Source organism: Meleagris gallopavo, chromosome 3 (assembly GCF_905368555.1).
Source record: "Meleagris gallopavo chromosome 3, MGAL_WU_HG_1.1, whole genome shotgun sequence".
NCBI lineage: Eukaryota > Metazoa > Chordata > Aves > Galliformes > Phasianidae > Meleagris > Meleagris gallopavo.
Genome location: NC_139406.1, coordinates 64,753,232 through 64,772,733, shown reverse-complemented (window position 1 = coordinate 64,772,733; position 19,502 = coordinate 64,753,232). Strand labels below are relative to the sequence as shown.

The 19,502-nt window shown below is 34.3% G+C and overlaps 1 long non-coding RNA gene across 2 annotated transcripts in view; it reads left to right on the top strand.

Moving 5' to 3' along the window:
* LOC146544752 (uncharacterized) overlaps window positions 1-17,488 on the top strand; it is a 32,785-nt gene extending 15,297 nt beyond the window's left edge. For both annotated transcript variants that reach the window (XR_014882569.1, XR_014882568.1), the window contains exons 2-3: window positions 9,675-9,826; window positions 11,403-17,488. This is a non-coding gene — a long non-coding RNA (uncharacterized LOC146544752). The remainder of the gene's footprint in view (window positions 1-9,674; window positions 9,827-11,402) is intronic.
* Window positions 17,489-19,502: the final 2,014 nt, after the last annotated feature.

Genomic DNA, 19,502 nt, shown 5'->3' with positions numbered 1-19,502 from the left:
TAGGGGAGAGGGAGAGAGAAACAGAGAGAGACAGCTCAAGGGAACACAAACACTGCAAGTTGTGCTCTGCTGTAGCGTTACTGAAGTGCATTGAAATGTGTTCAATAATACTGAAAGATTAAGGGATTTTTTTTTCAATTTTTATTTTTTTTAGAATTGTGACAGATACTGAGCTTGCATCATGGCTTAGAGTTTTAAACTTTGCTAAGGTAAATTGTGTAAGTCACCACCAACTCCAAAAAGTGTTTTGTTTTTTTTTCTGGTGTGAAAGCAGAAGGATTTGTTCCTTAATGTTTATTAAAGCCATTCACTATGTTTAATGCTTCTTAAGCTTAAGGTGAGAAAACAATACATTCTGATTTGGACTTTTGGTTTAAGGACTGATGGATTGACAAGACAGCCACGACTAATTGCTGAATTAGGAGGAAGCTAAGTAGCCCCCTCAAAACACTTCAAAATCTTTTTTCTTTTTTTTAAATTAAATTCCATTTCACATTGTGAAAGCAAAACAACACATTACAGCAGCTGAGCATCATTTTAGAATTACTTTTAGAATTCCAGTGAAATGGTGCATCAGGTTTGCCATTTAAGTGGAAACCCTAAAGAGTTTACAAACATCCAAAGGTTAATACTAGACCAGATGTGTCGGCCCGTGATTTCTTTAATGCAGCTCAAAGGAGTTTAAGTCCTGTAAAAGGCTAAAACTTCCCTTTAATTCGCCTTTGCTAAATATGAGCAGCTTCAGTGGGTCACGGTGTTGGACCTCTCTAGCAGAACCAGTTGTGTTCCTTCCCACCCTCACCTCTCAAATAGGACAGGACTTTTGTCAGGCTGGGCTTTCCAGAAGACAGTGCTGTTCCTTTCTACCTTCAGACCTCATTCCTGCTTTTCTCACAAGGCCACACACACAGCAGTAGATAGAACCATGCACTACAGCTCTCACTGACACCCCACTACTCACCGTGCTACATGTGTTGTTAAAACTATGTAACATGAATAGGCACAGCACTGCTGGTACCCAGTTATTTATGCTGATGTATTTACCCTGAGCTGGTCATGCCAGGAGAATATCTGTAATTAAAGTATCTTTAATTGTTTTGTGATATTTCTACAGACTACATAAGCAGCTATAAGACCAAAGAAGGAAAGCAGGAAGTTTCATGTCCAGCTGAGATTCACATACTCTGTAAACAGTTTGATGCTTTTTTTTCTTTCTTTCTTTCTTTTTTTTTTTCTTCCATTTAATGTTTATTTTCAGGATATAATTAGCATTTGATGATATGGTCTCACGTAGAGACTCCATGTTTGTTAAAGTGGTTTTAACATGCATTCTATTTTCTGATGAAAAATTGATACACTAATGCTGACTGACATCTGTCTAACAATCAAAGGGGCTGAGTATGTCTGAATTTAAATTTATGAGCATTAACCAAAAGATAATCAAGCAGAGAAACTAACAACGGCTACTGATATATAACACATTAATATTTTAATAATGATGCTTTGGGGAGAAAGACAACGTTACTTAATTCATCTTTTTTTTTCTTTCTTTTTTTTTTTTCCTGTTTGGTATTTTTATTAGTATACTCTCAGTACAAATAACTAAGGAAAGTTGACTGTAAATTATTAATGTGCACTTTTTTTGTGTGTGTAGTAAATACCTATTTTAAAGAAACCCCAAGATTTGAAAAAAGAAATAACAAGATAAACAACAAAGTAATATGTTTGTTCAGGCTACAGATACTTCCAAGCTTCAGCTAGAAAGTTGTCCATTCTCCTCAATATTAAATACTACTTATCTACTTCTTAGGGTTTGTTCAAGCCTCATGACCATTTTAAGGCAGTATGGAATAGGTGATCAGTACAGCTGAAATTAAGCACATAGTAAATCCATATATCTCCAATGAGGATTGTAAATTAGATGATCAGTGGTAAGAGAATTTTTTCCCCCAGTGTCACAGAGAAAGCAGATACAGACAATACTTTTTACAAATATTTTTAATTCCTTAAGAGAACAACTAAGGAAACCTAATTCTGTGAACTTTTGGAAAGTGTATATTATTATACTATGTTACTGTACATGTCATACCATCCAAAAAATGCCCTATTTACTGTGTTGCTCACTGTATGCTTATTTACTATGTTACTAAGTTGCTTATCTACAATTTCTATTACATATTCGTATAAAACACGGAGTTTAAAATTCCAGGATTTTTAGAAGCAAGCTTAACAGTATTTCCAACTAGTAATCCTTATCGTAATTGAAGTAAATATTAACATATTTTTTTCAAGTTCATGCTATCTTTTTTACAGGAGATGTTACAGTAAAACTATTATTGCATATTTAATTATTGAATGTATTTAAATGTTTTATGAGATTTTCCAAGATATAAAATAGTTTGTGTAATAAATAGGCAAAGAATTTGCATTTACTTGAGTAATTTGTAATATAATTGGAAGAGAATTGTAGTTAATGGATAGATGCATGCACAGAAGACAGCAGCTGACGCACAGCACAACTTTGTTTGTTTGTTTAAATAAGTAGATCTATCCAAGTAATTAGACCACAAAGCATCTGGAAGAATTCTCTTTCCAATGTCACTTATACTAAACAATTCTACACCCATGGAAATTAGCCCTCAAAATCCTCCAGCAGCAAACACGCAGCAGCAGACACAAACACTAGGAATTCCCATGCCACACCTGCCTTTTTGCTGCCTGAATATGCAGCTATTTTTTGTCCTCACTTCATTTTTTTCCATTTGATTTCTGCAATGTTCCTTGCAGGAGCTTAGAGAAGGCAAAAGGCTTTTCTATGAGTAGCAGGTTGCAATAAATGTGTATATGTGAGTGAGAGTGTGTGTGTACGTGCATACGAAGAAGTATTAGGAGGGTGAGACTGGCCATCTTTCAGCATCTGTCTCCTACCTTGGGCTCAGCACCTCAGCTACTGCTCACAGAGCCTTAAAGGGAAAAGAGCAGGGAGCAGAGGCCATGAGAATTGCTTTTATTTTCTATTCAAATTATCAACATTTAAAATAAAGCCTATTGCCAGACATTGGTATTCTCAGGGGATAACGAGGTAAAAATGTTTACTTTCCCTCCAAAGCATATAGATGAGTATCAGTAAGTCTGGGCAGCTGCTCACTAGATTCTTCATTTTTGCTTTCCCACTTTCTAAAATATCAGTCACGTATAAAATAAGATTTCTCATTTTGGGAGGATTTTTGTTGTTGTTATTGCTTTCAGTCTTTATTACCCCAGACTTCTTTTTTGCTTCCTGGAAAAATATAATAGCCATGGATTCTTATAGGTCATCCATGAATTTTTCTTTATAAGAGCAGAACATTACAGCAAAGGTGCAAACGTTTCCTTGCAAAATAGAGTAAAACCAAATATCTTTCTTCCAAAAATTAAGAGTAATATACATTTTTGTCCAGCTTCCTAAGGATGCACATAGAAACTGTAGTATAAACTCTATGTGCTAAAACACACTAAAACATGAGTCTGATACACTTAGAAAACATCAGGGGAAATATCTCATTTATCAAGTAACAGGTTCAGGTTATCCCTGAACATAAACTTTATTTTTCTTCTACCTCACTTTTAGAGCAGACTAAGAGATAGTCTCGATCATAGTTTTATGGGCTAAAAGGAAAATATTATTTTCATGTAAATGTCCAATGAGGATCTTAGAGCACTGCTGTGGAATGCAAAAGGGGTAAAAAGCATTCTCCAAATTTCCTTATCCTGATGATGAAAGAATACTTTTGGTGTTACAGTAGGGCTTTTTTTTTTTTTTAATATTTGATCTTTCTTTGTAGTTTTTATTCTAACTTAACTGTATTTAGGCCCTGTTTTCATCTTTGTAAAGCAGTAGGTTTTCCTTCTCTGTAAGCTACTCTCCCATAGTGCATCTTAGTTTAATTCATTCTTAGCAAAAGAAACACCCAGGTTCAATCTGGAGACCTCCTTCCAACATAATTTAGCTAGACCTTTTTTTAGTAAAGGTTTTCTGGTTTTCATTTTCACTTCATATTCTCAAATAAAAGATCCTTTGTTGTCTACCATTTGATTGGCCTTAATGAAAAACACTCCATTTTAACTTAACAGTATTTCCCTTTGAATTTATTATATTTAAGGACACTGTCAAAAATCAAGCATTTAATCTCAGGTTTTTATACTTAAAATTATATTACTATCATATGGCTCAATGAGGTGATGTAAAAGTATATTGAATTGATTTCAAAAAGAAAAGTGAAAAACTAGCTTCATTTTAATATGAAACTAAATACTATAGCTAATGTGGAGATTGGGTATGGTAGTTGACTTTAAAGACTAACATGTGACAGGGTGCCAACAGCTGAATTGTGCAGTATTGACTAAATGAGGTTCACTGATTTGTATTGAGGCTAATATCTTCTTTAAACAATTCCGTGTAAATTGTGCGTATAAAGTCATTGGAAGCTATTTCTCAGGACAGCCTCGCTAGCTAGCTACCTGCTGGAGTGAGGAAGATAATCAATAGAAAGAAATAGAGCTGAGCATGAGACTAGGAAGCTTCAGAGCAGTTAGTGCTGATAAAAGTAGATGATGTCAATATTTGGGAATAACACAACTCTAGGATAACAGACAAAAGAGAAGTGCATATGTTGTAGAGTGTTCAAACAGGGGCAGAATTAATGCATAAGTGGCAGATGTTGCCCCAGGCTGCAAAAGACATTATTTATTCCAGGTATTGTTAAATTCCTAGTGAAACACCACTGCTCAATATAGTATATTAAAATTATATCTAGCAATGAGAGTCAGGGTATTTTTTACATGGCTAGAAATTCTCAGCTATAAAGAAGCTGATACTCTCTATTGATACAGAACATTTTCCACATTATCTCCTTGACCTCAGAAGAAAGAGCCTCTGTCAAAAACGAGCACTGCAAAATCAGCATTCAGCGCTCTTTAATTAAATGAGCATTTAGAACCAATATTTAAAGTAGCAACAAAATCAAAATGGAAGAGCATAATTTGGCAGAAATAATATTTTTCCCAATGAGGATGTAGACATCCTTGAGCGCACTCTCTATGCCCCCCTTTTTGTGTTTAAAGATTACTGAAACAAAAAATTCCCAGTGCTCATTCAGGATTATAAAAGGATGAATGCTTTTAGCTGTAGTGTCCTTATTGGTAGTGAAGTATTGGTATATTTTTGCTAATTTAATAGTAGAAATCAGTTTTCCTCTTTCTGTCAGGCGATGAATTTTTGTTCTTCTATGCTGATCTTTCTGTTGATGTATTATGACATAGTCTGTCAACATGAACAGATATGTGAAAGAGAGATTGGGTGACTGAGACATGCAACCTGAATATGGCTTCTCTTGAATTTTAAGCATATTATCGTGTTTGGGTACAGTCAGTATAAAAGTAAGAGTAGTTTTTTTTTTCTTTTTTTTTTTTTCTTCTCTATTTTGATGTAGTTAAGCTAACGCAAAAGAGGTGGACTTTGACAAAGTCCTAAATGCAGAGTAAGTGTGGTAACTCCAAAACATATGCATGAGAGCTGAAAAAGCTTTCACGTCTAAGTTAATAGCCCTTTAAAATGAGCATTTGCAAAGCACCGAAGTTTTTTGCGTAAGAACCAATTCAGGCTTATCTGCTTATTAAATATTGCTTTTAAAGAATTAAATGATTCCACAAGGTTTACATGGTTTTGTTGTCACAGATGTTTTTATTGTTTGGTGTTAGATATCTGGATTACATCAAGTAGGTGATTACTATATCAGCTAAAAAGGTCAAGTTCCATACTTTTTATTTCAAGCCATCATAAAGAAACCTTTCTATAATGACACACATGTCTATACTGTAGATCTCTCCATACTCACTTAAAAAAAAAACTATCTGATATATGGCTTAATAGATAAAATTTTTGTATTTTGGTAATTAATACAATGTTAATATTTAGATGAAAGAGAAATACTTGTGAACTCAAATAGTTAATCTTTCCCCTGCACATTTCTCATTAAAATATTGGTATTAATCACTAAATATGCAATTTATAGCACTAAAAGTTACTGCCATTAGAATGATGTGCTATAAAAACATTAATATACAACTCTTTTCAGGTTGCTGTTATTTAGTTCTGATATGTACTCTCTTAAAATTATAGGAATATATAAGATTCTTACTTTAATACTTAATTCCAAATAAATCTTCATTTCAAATAAAGCATGCATTTTGATTTGGGACACAGTGAAAAAATCTTTAAAGATATATACATCAACTAATTTGTTAATCTTGTGCCACTTTCAGCATTTGTCACACATATAGACCAGGAAATTGGCTCCATCACATTCTACCTCTGTGTTGAATTAAAAACCGCTACTGCAAAGAAGAGCATGATGTGGGGAAAGAATAAATTTAGTTCTTTCTTTAGTAATGCACATATATTTCCATACATTTCACATCCTAAGGGAGCCTGTGAACGCATTCAATAAATACAAAACTGTAAATCCAGGAAAAGGGAATTTTTATATTATAAATTTCACATAGGACTTTAGTCTTAAAAGATCTAAAATTATAAATGTCACTATGCTTTTATTCTTTTGTCAAATACAGGATATGGAAAAAATGAAGGTACTAGTATTGGTCATTGGTATTTCTGAGAATATTAGATATTTTAGAACAAAAATATATTCAACAACAACACTTGAAGATTAAGAAAATATTAGGTATGTCCTGCCAAACTAGTTCTACCTTACATATCCTAAAATCAAAATCATATATGTAAGCATTTATATGGAACAATTGACTATCTTCACCTTATATATTAAGGTCAGCAAAAAGAAGAGTTTATGGATAAAGGGCAATAATAAAGAGGTAGCCTTTAAACATGATTAGTTGGTGTCTATTAAAGATGTGTTAAAATGAAATATATACTGCAGATGAAGGAAATTACTAACTCCTTCTGGGATGATAGACTTGCTATATGTGTATTTCACTATACCTTTAAAATATTTGCGAATTTGACTGCATTCTGAAGAGACAGAGCAATGTGGGAGATTTATGAGGGTCTGACGGAAATAGGGCTAGGAAAGATTATGGCATACTTGTTTAGAAAAACTGAGAACTGAAGGTTCCTGATTTACACTGACATATATCTAGATGAAACTATAGTTTGCAAATTGCCTAGAGGAGCTATCTTTTATTAAGTGTTTGATGGGTACAAAAATGCACATATCTATTCTAAAACATTCTAGGAATAATGATACTATATTTGCAAAAGCAATTGTAATGTTTTAAGATTTTCTTAAATATTTTTATTTTTACAGTCACTTTACCAGTCTATTCTGACCGCTTGTGCAGCTGACAGAACCCCATGGCTAGGGAAGTTGGGCCGCATTATTTGGAATTCTAGGAATAGCAGTGTGCTGAAATACTGCCTGCACTACAGCACTAGCAGAGGTCAAACTGCAGCCTAGCACTTTTTATCTTTTCAACAGACTACTAACATTTTGGACACAGTCTACGTTTCCACATTTAGAGACAGGAAGGTGGATGCTGTAATTACTGACTTCCAATATTAATGCACTTCCAAAGGCTGTCAAATTTAACACTAAGTAGCAATGTCATTACTTACATTTATTTTGAAATTAGACAAAGAGTAACAGATAAGGTGTACAGTTTTACCAAATGCCCTAAAATTTCTTGCACAGAAAGCCTGAAACATTGGTAGGATTTGTGCTCAGGTCAACTTCTGCTTGTTTCATTCCCACTGACACCAGGTGGACGACATGTCTAAGGTGGGTGGCAGGGCTGGCTTCGCACTATTATTTTCAGTACATTAACTTCCTCTTTCTTTAGGAGCTGTTGCATTTTAATCTTATTTTAAATCATTATTATCATACTAGAAATTTGTATTAGTCAGTGCAATTCTTCTTTCATAACTCACATTTTATTAATGCAATTAAAATTGGTATTTACTGATGCTTCAGGAACAAAATTATTAATTTAAGATCAATTTAACAATGGATGATGTTACACTTTATAGTTCTGTCAGCATATTTTCAATCCAGGTGAATGCATTATAGAAATATTTGGTAATATTTTACATAATAATCTACCTATTAGGTGGGAATATTTGTCAAGATCATTGGTACATTGGTTACCAATTATATATAAATAATGTTTTTATTTATTTACTTTTTTTCACACACAGATGTTGAAACAGTATTTAAATATCAGCACTTTTAAAGATTTCACTGGCCTCTAATAATACTCATAACATAATAAACAGTATTTGTTTGCTACTGTAAGATTTTGGTTGGCCACACAGGAAAACAAATTTAAGATCGGACAACTATTTACACTTTCCTTATGGATATATGTTCAGCACACTGACAACTTTACAAAAGTATTTCTATGTTACAGTATAACACAAAGATTTCTACATTTGTGATTAGCAATGTGCACTAAAGAATTTTTCAGTAGCTAGCATACTTTTCTTAAATTATTAGCTCATCAGATCAGGGCAAAGATGCCTGGATCTTTCTGAATGTTTGCATAGTGTCTAGCATAACATAATGCGCACTAGAATATAAGGAAATAATTGGGACTTGTTAGTTATAAGCAGCACTTGTTAGCATAGGCTTTCTAGCATGCCAACAAGCAATTAACCTCAGAATCAGTCAATCACCTTTTCCTGGTTAACTCACATTACACTTTGAGGAGAGCTGCCATCTTCTTGTGGAAAAATACATGTAACAGTGCCCTTTACCATGATGTGAGTTCTAGACCAGTGTAACTTTATTCAAAAGAGTTAGAGTTTTCTAAATAGGAGGGTAATCAAGAAAACTATTTTTCTTCCATGACTGTAAATTAGGAGTAAGTGCACTTAATTCATTGAGACTGCATCTTTATAAAACTGTGACACTGAAATCAGAATCAATGTTTTCTTTTCGTACCTAAGAGGTGAAAGTGTAGTACTGTATGTAAGTCAATCAAAGTAATGACGTTGCTTAGCAAAGTAAATGCAAAAGAGAAGATTGCTGATGCTAAGAAATTTGCACCCACATATTGCACCTGTCAAAGAAAGGGAGGCTGCACTGCAACTGCAGCGCAGTGTGGAATCAATGCCCTAATTAGTGACTTCATCTCTACTAGATATGTCTGACTTAAGAAAATATCATGAGGTTATTTATCGGCTTATCATTACTAAGGGTGGCAAGAGTACCTTTTTTTTCGTTCTTTTTTTTTCTAAGATGTGGCAAATGCCTTCATTTTTTGGTAGGAATAGCTGACCATAAGAGAGTTTTATGCGTGTTTTCCTTCTAGAGATCAGAGAGATTGATAGGCATTTAACATGATAATTTTTGCCTTTTTTACATTTAAGAGTGGTTATCGTGGAGGACAGGTGTGGACTTCTGAACTGTGTGATTTAAGGGAGATCATTTAATTACAATAGCAGGAAGCAACTTCCATAAATGACAACTTTTTTCTTTTCAAAACTCCACTGAAATACTGATTTGACACCTGTATGAAACATTATTTTTAGAAAGAGGGACTGGGACACTTCTTCTCCCTTGACTACCAAAATGACATAAATATCATTTCTTTTACTTTTTCTGTGAATTTTGTGACTTGTGCCTTGGTGTGTGACTGCGATGTGCATTTTTTGTTGACAGATGCGAATAAAGTATAGAGTCTTAAATAAAAATGTGCCTGATCCAAAAAGGGAGCAATATGCAGAATAACTTAAGAAAAAAAGAAAAAGTGGACTCCTGTATTCCTGGTCATTTCCATGTGGGAATAAACAGATCAATATGGAGTAGTATAGGTAAGTGAGTGATGGAAACAAAAAATGAGAAACTTGAGGACTGTAGGACATTTTCACACTGATCTGAGAGACTCCTACATGTTCAATTCCACATAAATAAGTCTTCCAATTATGAATTGGAGCCTTCCCAGATCAGATAAGAAAGCTATAGAATAGGAGCTTCCTTTTTTTTCTTCACAGAAGTTCAGTTACTATTGTTTAACATTCTCCATCTTTCATGGTCAGAATTTCTCTTGAGAATGTTTTAAAAATGACATCTTTAGAGTTTTTTTTTTTTTTTTTTTCTTTCTGTGTGTGTGTGTGTTCTTTTCAAATAATCACTGTAGAAATCCTCCTGAGGAATATTCTGGTCTCAAATTGCTTTACATTGGATTAAGTTAACCTTTCAAGTTCTTATTGCTGGTTGGAAATTACCTTAGTGTTGTTACTCACTTTTCAAATATAATCATTTATGAAGTAGTAATTTAAAAAAATATATATATGCTTAAGTAAATCTTTGAATATGTGTTTTCTTCTTCTGAGTATGCTTTAGCTAAAAACTGCAATTTTCATCTTGCCTTGATATTCTGTCCACTTTTCTTGGTCCTAGAATCTATGTCCTCAGAGATGTTTGTAAATCAGTGTTGTTAGGGAAGAAAATGTGCTTAAGGTATAAGAATCTGAAGCTCTCTCTCATGCCAGTGCAGAAATACAAGAAGTTACTCTATTTACAGCAGGATCATGATTCGACATGTTTTTGTATTGTTAAGTAAACTTCATGGTGCAACTGTGGCAGAATAAGAAGATATATCAAACTCTGGTTTCATCATATATCGCACATAGTTGACACATGCCACTAGACAGAAAAAAGGATTTAGGCTCTATTTCTTAAAATATTAAGCAGTTTTAAGAGCTCTTAAATCACAGATGTATAATGGTTAATAAAAAATTTTGGTCAGTAGTCTATGAAAAAAATGAAGAAAATCTAGTAAAAGTATAACCTTGTGAAGTAGAAGAAGGTGTCTTCACTGATGAAGATGAAGAGAGAAAATGTTTGTTTAGATACAAAACATGTTTCCTGAAAGTACTTTTGCTGAAGTAGCATTATAGAGCAGACTTATGATGGTCATTATTTTAATAGACTTATATTGTTAACTCATAATGTGTTGTGAGCACTGAGAGTTTGTTAATTTTGTTTTTTTTTCTTGTTTAGACTAACTGATACATTTTCTCATATTTTTTACTTGTAGATTTACAGAGATAATAGGATATCTCTTTCTTTGTGCTGCCGCGATAACAGTTCTATTGCTTTTTTGTCTAGAGAGCTAGAGAGCAGTCTTGGTCATTTAACTCGTATCTTCGGCATGTCCATGCAGCACAGCACATTTTTGCCTCTTGATTATTAAAACAGGCCATAAAAATCCATTTTAAATGGTGACTTAAGAAATGCATCCTTGTCAATATAGAAAAATTTGTAGCCTTAGTCATCTTTGATGATTAAAATATACGGTTGCATAACCTCAATTAGTATTAATTATTTAGTCTAAGTGCTTTATTCTGATATTTCTATACTTATACACACGTTTTCTTTTCCTAGGTACTTTTTAATGCTGAAATGGGCATGCTAATTGTGAACTGTGTGGTCAGAAGCTCCTTCTAAAATATTCAGTAACTTATTTACTGGAATTTAACAAGCTGTGTACTTCAAAGCTTCTTTTACCTCTAATTATATGCATAAACTCTGTGAATTGTATTGCCAACTTGAGATTTGGCACAGTAGCAGCAGTGTTGAAGCAGCCCCCACCGTAAGGAAAGGTACAAACACGGGCAGGCGACCTGTGATGGGCCAAGAGACCTCGCTTACCAGGATTTGCTCACGGTTATGCTTCTGGCAACTGACATTTCCATTTTACTCAAAGCTCCTACCTTTGTGTCATCAGACAAAGCCCCATGAGTGGTGGCAGAGCAAACTGTAGCCTTCATTCTTAAGTTCGAAGAGGAAAAGTTATTTACATGCCTAAATCGCAGAACATGCTGTTCAAAGGTCACTCTCTGTTACTCATTGTTTTAAACCACTAAGTTTTTCAAAAAGTCTACAAGAAAAAAGCACATATTTTGGGCAGAAACATTTAATTGGTTATTTTCTTCTTTTATTTTTCTTTTCTTATTGTATGATCTGATTTTTGTACTACCAGAGGAACGTCGAAGATGGGATGTTGCTGTCATTACTCACCATGAATGATTGCTTAAAGGGACCATCGGAGATTGCAAGACAAATCTCTGTCCCTCCTTAAGATTTTTATGCTCTGAAGAGGAATGACTTTTAATTGGTTAGGATTTTAGAATTTATGATGTAAAGAAAACTATTGATTCCTGTAATGCTGATACTTTACTGTTTTTATCAGACTTTCAACTGAGCATTTATTAAACATTATGGCTTATGAATTTAGGCAAATATTTAATTGTTCTACTGCTGTGTTGCCATTTCCTCCTTCCCCATTTTAGATATGTTTTCCTGAATGTGAGCTTGAATTTAGCGACTAGCAGTCTGATTTCCAGAAATGTATTGTTATCAGTAAAAGTACTCTATACCAAGATGTATGAATGGAGATGTAAAGAGAAAGCACAAATAGTGCCTTTATTCATACAGAGATGAAGCACTGAGAAGTCAAGGTTATTCAGCAGAAATGAATAAATGCAGCTTGAAATATCTTTATGATCCAAACTACAAGAGCAACTCAAACAATAAGGATAACATAAACAAACAAACAAACAAAAAAGTCGGTTGATTCCCTTAAAAATGTTTGGAACTTAAAAGGAACTTTAAAACTTATAAACAAAAAGGGGAAAGCTGTCGTTTGATATGGTGATTAGGATAGACTGAAGGACTTGTCTCAGAGGCTGGTTATGCTGCTATTGCACGGCAAAACTGTGTAGGTCATTTAATCTCTCTTAGTTCTCCTGCTTGTAAGTAACAAGCTGAAATAGGCGTTACGCCTACTTCAGTCTAGTGTTGTGCAATATTCAGATGTTTCACAATACAATAGAAAAGTGTGTCACAGTATACTTAAAAGTTGCCTGTTAAACCTCATGTTTTTGAGATAAAAGAAAATTTTGGCTACACATCTTGAAAGAGCTCGTTCGTTAAGGTGGTGGCGGCAGCTTTAACCTTCATTTTCTTTCTGGTTGTTTGTTTTTTAACTGCTTAATGGGCTAATTTTTGGTACCATGTCTAGAATCTGTATGTCTCCTATGACTGACAGGAAGGATGGTTTCTGCAAATAAAAAAGTCTTTTTTAGGAGGTCCTGTGATCAACAGAATTCTGTCACCATCACAAAAACGTACTTAGCATGGCATTTATTTCCCATTTCAGCTAATAAACCTAACATCTTTGTCTAGCCAACATCTCAAGCCTGTTTGCTAAATGATTTTACTGGAAGACTCCTTACCATGAAAGCAATTGAGATTGAGTCAAATAATAGGTAAATGACATAGCTTTTCCCCATAAATAAACAAGTTGATGTTTCCCAGTGCACTAACAGACTTCTTATTGGTAATGATAATACCACAGTCTTGAAGAGGTTATCTAGAAAAGATAAACTGAAAAAAATTAGTTGTAACATGTTTTCAAGTGGACATCTACATAAATGTCTTCAGATCAGGATTGTGCTTCTGAAGTTACTCTCCTGATTATCTCCACTTACTGTGCTATGTTTAACACAGCATTCATGTTGTCTCATGGGCAGGAAACTGTCTTTCTTTTGGAGAGCAATAAGCTGAGATATATTGTCTGGGTACTCACACCAGTACTCCATTTTCAAACAGATATTAGGTTCATGGAACCATATGAAGTGATCCTGAAGTGAGGGCAGCAGGACTTCAACACTAATTCTAAAGTGCCTGGTCATCTTCTGTTTGTTACACTACCTGTTATTCCTAAACATAACATTAATAAGGCTACAGAATGCTGCATCTGTCGGTAACCACCAACTCTGTTGAGTTTAGAGAGGATTTTGCAAGGAAGGAAAGTGCACAGAAATCCCTGTGTTGATGCTTGTGGTTTGCTGTTCATTTCCCAGATCCATAGGAAAAAAATCATTTGTGCCTGAAACTTCCAGCATTTAGGTTAGGAAACGCAACTAATCAAAGACAGAACCAAAATGGTTTATAAGAACATCCAAATTAGGAATGCAGAATTTCACTTTTGAGACCATCAGCAAAGTGACACAGATGTCCTTTACCTGCATATTTGCCAGGGTTAAGCACCAACCCACAGATGAAGTGCAGGTCATATCACTGATATATGCTTGTCAGATCCCATTGAAGATATTGGGTCCTACAGAAAAAAACGAGAAACTATTATACAATAATTGTATTATTATATGATAGAGAAGGATGTGTTAGGATTCCCGGTGAGGTAAAGATTAAAACAGAGAGTAACCCATCAATATTACCTTTCACGTGTTACCTACATTTATTTAAATCTAGAGTGGTTTAAGTTTTTAAGGGGCATCTTTTGGACTCATGCTTCAGTGGTGAAAATGGCTAATTTGCGTATAGTCTAATCATGTTACTATTTCAAGTTACTTTAATTGCAGCACTTACGTAAGTTCAGGAAGCAGAATTTCATTCCATCTCGTGATTACTTATTTACTTACATTAATCATACAGTCAGAAAACATGGAATTAGAAAAAAAAAGGAACTACTGAAAACTTGATTGAACATACTAGAGAAATTAATGTTACTAAATGTGTTCATATGGAGCTTGAAAATTTCAACACACTTCAAGAAATTAATGTAGAAAACAAACAGGGAAATACAAATGCTGTGATTTCCTCAAGAAACTTAATTTTCCTACTATTTGCTCTAGCTAATATATCAAAAGTAGACAAATATAAAAAATAGCTTTTGAAGCTATTTACATTTTATTATTTTTTTCAATTCTTATATCGTATATACTTACTGAGATTGAAACAGCTTGTTTTCACTCTGCTGTGAATTTCTGAGACAAGTTAAATACTTGTGGGGACTTATTATGTTAACTTAGGGATAAAAAAAAAATTGTTCCTACTTGGTCATATTAGGTTCTTCAGTAAACTATTTTCAGGCTTGAACAGGTGCATGACTGACCTGAGGAAGAGGTACGTTAAACATTTTAGAAGTTGATTACTTTCCAAGTCATTAGTCCTATTCTTCTGACGTCTCTAAAATGCCCTACAGCAACCTACAGATCATTACCCTGTAACAGATGACTTTTAGAATTCTATTCTCCATCCACAGATCTACAGATGGACCTCTATGTAGTGTAGTATGACCATCCTTGTCTGCTGTCTCAGACATGGAAGCCATTTTGTATTCTTAATAACTTGGTTGGTCATCAATATATAAAAATCCATAGTGATTTATACTGGCACAAAGTATCTGGTTACATCATGAACAGCGATTTTGCTGTATTGTTATGGACGCTTAGACTACACAAAACAACAGGTTGCAATGCTGTGCTTTCAAAACTGCAGTGGTATGCGAGTGGGCACATATGCACAGCAGATCACTAGTTATTTCAGGAAAGGCAGTCTCTGCTTCTGCTATATATTTTCACAACTGATAGGCTCTTTTTTTTTTTTTTTTTGAGGTTGTCATATGGTATAACACTTTTACTAGTTGACTCCTCCTACTTTTCTTCAAACCACATCCTGATTTTTGGCCTCAGAAACCAAACATATGCACAGCTTGCAGAACAACACATGATATTGTTTCTGTATAACATCATACCAGCTGGGATATAAATTCTTACAGACAATTTTATGTGAATGAAAAATACCTACATTAAGACATTTTCCATAGCTATGCAATACATACCACAGTAGAGCATATGGTCTAGAGTCAGAGATCCTCACTTACAAGTATAACAAAAGCCCCAAGTCAGGCCTCAGATCTTCAGACAGTGTAATTTTTAATAGATCATTCTAATTTCTTTCTATTTTTTTCATACTTTTTCTATTGTGTTTTGGATTTCTGGAATCTAACATCAGCTATTTTGCTGCATTGTTGAAGACCCTTAATCTTTTTTATTTATCCAGTGTGGAGCACCATAAAGCTATTATTTCACTAAAAAGCAACAAATATTTGGTGAAACTCTAAACCGTATCATAGTTTAAAGGTATACCAATAGCAAGAACTTACAATTAGTGGGAAATATATTTCAACATTTATTTTCACTATTAGAAAACTGTTCTATATCTGATTTGCCAGTTTTCCCCAGATTTTTTGTGTGTGGAGTGGTTATTTTATTCTCCTTTCATGATAAATAAGATTTGGATATAAGTATTTCTCACATGACCTATCAACTTTAACCAAGTTGCTCCCAATCCTCTTTTTTGATAATCAGTTAATCACAGAAAATGATTTTCTCCCTCTCTCAAGTTATGCAACTTTTTATTTCCTTCTACCATTTCTGTTAAAATATGGACAACAGAACTATGGGAAATATTCCAACAGTTGCATCAGGATTCAAAGACTACATTAGCTCTGTTCATGCAGTTTCACAGTAGGTACTCATGTTGAATTGCTAGTCCACTTTTGCCCATAAATCCTTGCAGACTTGATGCATTTTGAAGCAATATACCATTTTTGGGGGGGTGAAATTCTTTTGTATTGATGTATAAGCTTGAATTCATCACTTCTAAAATACTTTTTATTATTATTATTATTATTATTATTATTATTTTAATGGGCCTAACTTGTTAAGAGATCTCTTCTTCCCTGAGAAGATCGTTATGTACTACTCACCTGCCTTTCATCCTTAACATGGTAATTTCTATATGCACTTCCAGATCACTGCTGAGAATACTGAGCAGCACAGGGACTAGAGCTGATCCCTGATGAATACCACTGAAAAGAGTCAATAACAATTTTCATTTTAAGGTATATTTTGATAGGCTGCTGACCAACTCTTAATGAATTGAAATTATGAACATTAATGCAGTGTAGCAGATTTTTGTTCTTAATAAAAGTATCATAAAACAAACTTTCATTGTGTTTATCAATTAAACCATCAGAAGATGCATATCTCAAAGAAAGATAAAAAAAATTAGTTGACCTTGTAGAAAAGAAAACTCTAAGAATTACTGTTCTTCAATTTGCTCTGCACATGTAACTTCATTTCACCTTTGTGAAGCAGTTCATATAATAAAACTGTTCATATTCCAGAACTGGAGAGATTCTGATTTTTCTGACATATATCTTGTAAAATATGAAGGGGCTTTTTGAATTTATTGATGTTTTCTTTAAGAAACTTACTGTTTCTTAAACTGGTGTTGGTTCCTGGTGTATGCACTGTCTTCAGTTACTTTTAACATGTTTTACTAGCACTTTATTTGTCAGATGGGTAATGTAGTCTCCATAATTTTCCACAAAACATTTTATTCATAAGGTTAGAAAATGATTTTTAACTAATTCTTAATCTGTGCTTTGGCAGACATACCTTGTATTCATTTCTTTCTGTAAGAGGTAACATTGCATCTGTTATGTTGACAGATAAATGTACATCCACAGTCCTCTCAAAGCTTTATGAACATCATGGCTACTCTCCTATCCCTACCCCAGTATGCCTGACTGTTTCCTGAGTTTCTGAAATTAAAGGGGAATGAGCTGATGTCCTTTGAGGGGACTAATTTAAAATGCCCCCCCCCTTCCCCCCCCCCCCCCCTTTCTGGGGACCCCTCTCACGTCCAAAATAAAGTTCAGGTGCAGTTTGTTAAAAATAAATTTCTAATAAGTTTATTCTTGAAAAATGATAACCTAAATCTTTTGAATTTATTGGACATTTCTGCCTTTGTGTAGGCTGAATAACACAGCTAATAGCACAGTAATAATTACATGTCATTCTCTTTATCCTCTTTGTGCACTGCCAATCGGCAAAGGTGTCTCATTTCACACATCATTTGCTATGTCCTATGGTAATACCACATATTTTGGGGAATAGCTCTTGAATGTAGTCATTAATCTCCATTTTCGGATGTATAGCTCCAGATTCTGGACCCAATTTTGAAATTATTCTACGTGCTAAAGTCAATGGAATAGTAAGACTCTGCTCAGTTCCCAAGAGAAAGAGAGTCCAGGTAACTTAAAAACACAGAACTGCATGTTTTCCTTATCCTACAACTGAATTGCACTGTTTTGACCACAGCCTGAGCTGAGAAGTAGGTTACCCTATTTGTCTGCAGTCAAAGACATATAGGGTCATGGCAATAAGTGGAAAGTTTGGGTTTAGGGATTATTCTGGACAATCTTTCTACTTGGTGGAGTGAAAGCAAGTCATTCTGTCTTATTCTGGTCAAGGCAGCTAGAACAAAGGAGGACTGTTAGCTCCTTCCGAAGCAAAGCAGGCACAAGAGTCAACAGCAATCCAGATACAACTTCAACACAGAGGCAGCTCGTGAAATTGAAAAACAGGAACAAGATAAAAAGTACTATACGTGTCTGTGAAATCTTATCAACCCTGGCAGAGATATTTATTGCTCACTGATGACTGAGAATCTTGTCTTGCCCAGAGACTAGTTGTGAGTTAATAATGGAGTAAAAATGTGGGCTGAACAGGGAATGACAGTCTATTGCTGATTGCTCTGATGTCACGCTTTGGGAACAGCAGCCAGAAATGTGCAACTCATTCTGCCTGTAGAATCAAAGGCACCTAATTACAATCTCATTTTGTTAAAATACAGCACTAATGACTTGCTTGTGCAGTAGCTGGATACCATATCAACTGCCATATAAGCTAATTTTTTCCATTTTAACAATCCTAGTTACAGTATCTGACAGACTGTGCAAAAACATTTGCCAGTTGTTGCTGTGTGTCATTGGAGAGGAAAGATACAGCAGTTTCCAATAGGCAAAAAAAGCAAGAGGAGGACACTGGAAGATGTCCTACCTTACTTTTGAGCTGCTCTGACTCATTCATAAATACTGGTCTCTTAAAAATCAGACCATGCTTCCTCAGGTCAGATTATTCTGTGGCACATCAACAGAGGTTAAGACCTGTTCTCTTTTGTCCTCCTCTCAGTTAATTTTTATTATGTCTCCATCTCTTTATTTATTTATTTAGTTATTTTTATTGGTACTATTTGTACCTTTGAATTCCTTTCCTGCCTTGGGCTGCTTCCATGTGTTTGGTACAAGTTACACATGATCTTCTAAAATGTTATTAATAAATATATATACATATTTTCAAAACTCTTACTACTTACAAAATCTTATTTGAGGTTAAGGGTTACTTCTATTACCTTTCAAGCATCCTGATAAAAGCAAATACATTGCTAAATATCAAGGGTATCTTGCTTTGTTCCCTATGTATGTCTTTCCTTCAACAAATACCAAACTAAGCATGGGGGGACACGCATTGGCATTTGAATTCTCTTCAGAAAATTCTGTATATTTAATCTGTTCATTATAGCAAAGTCTATGCTATTACGTATTTATCTGAAAGGAGTTTTCTGAAAGTAGTGAAATAAGTTTAGATTTATAAGCACCTGTGTTTTGGCACACAGCAAGGATAGAGTTTATACTAAACCACATTTTTTTCATGTGACATTCGATGGCTCCAGAGTTTGATATGTTTGATTTTCTCCTACATGCAATCTATTACATGTGTAATTCTATTTTTGAGTATGTTCTCTCTCCAAATGTGAGTCGAAATA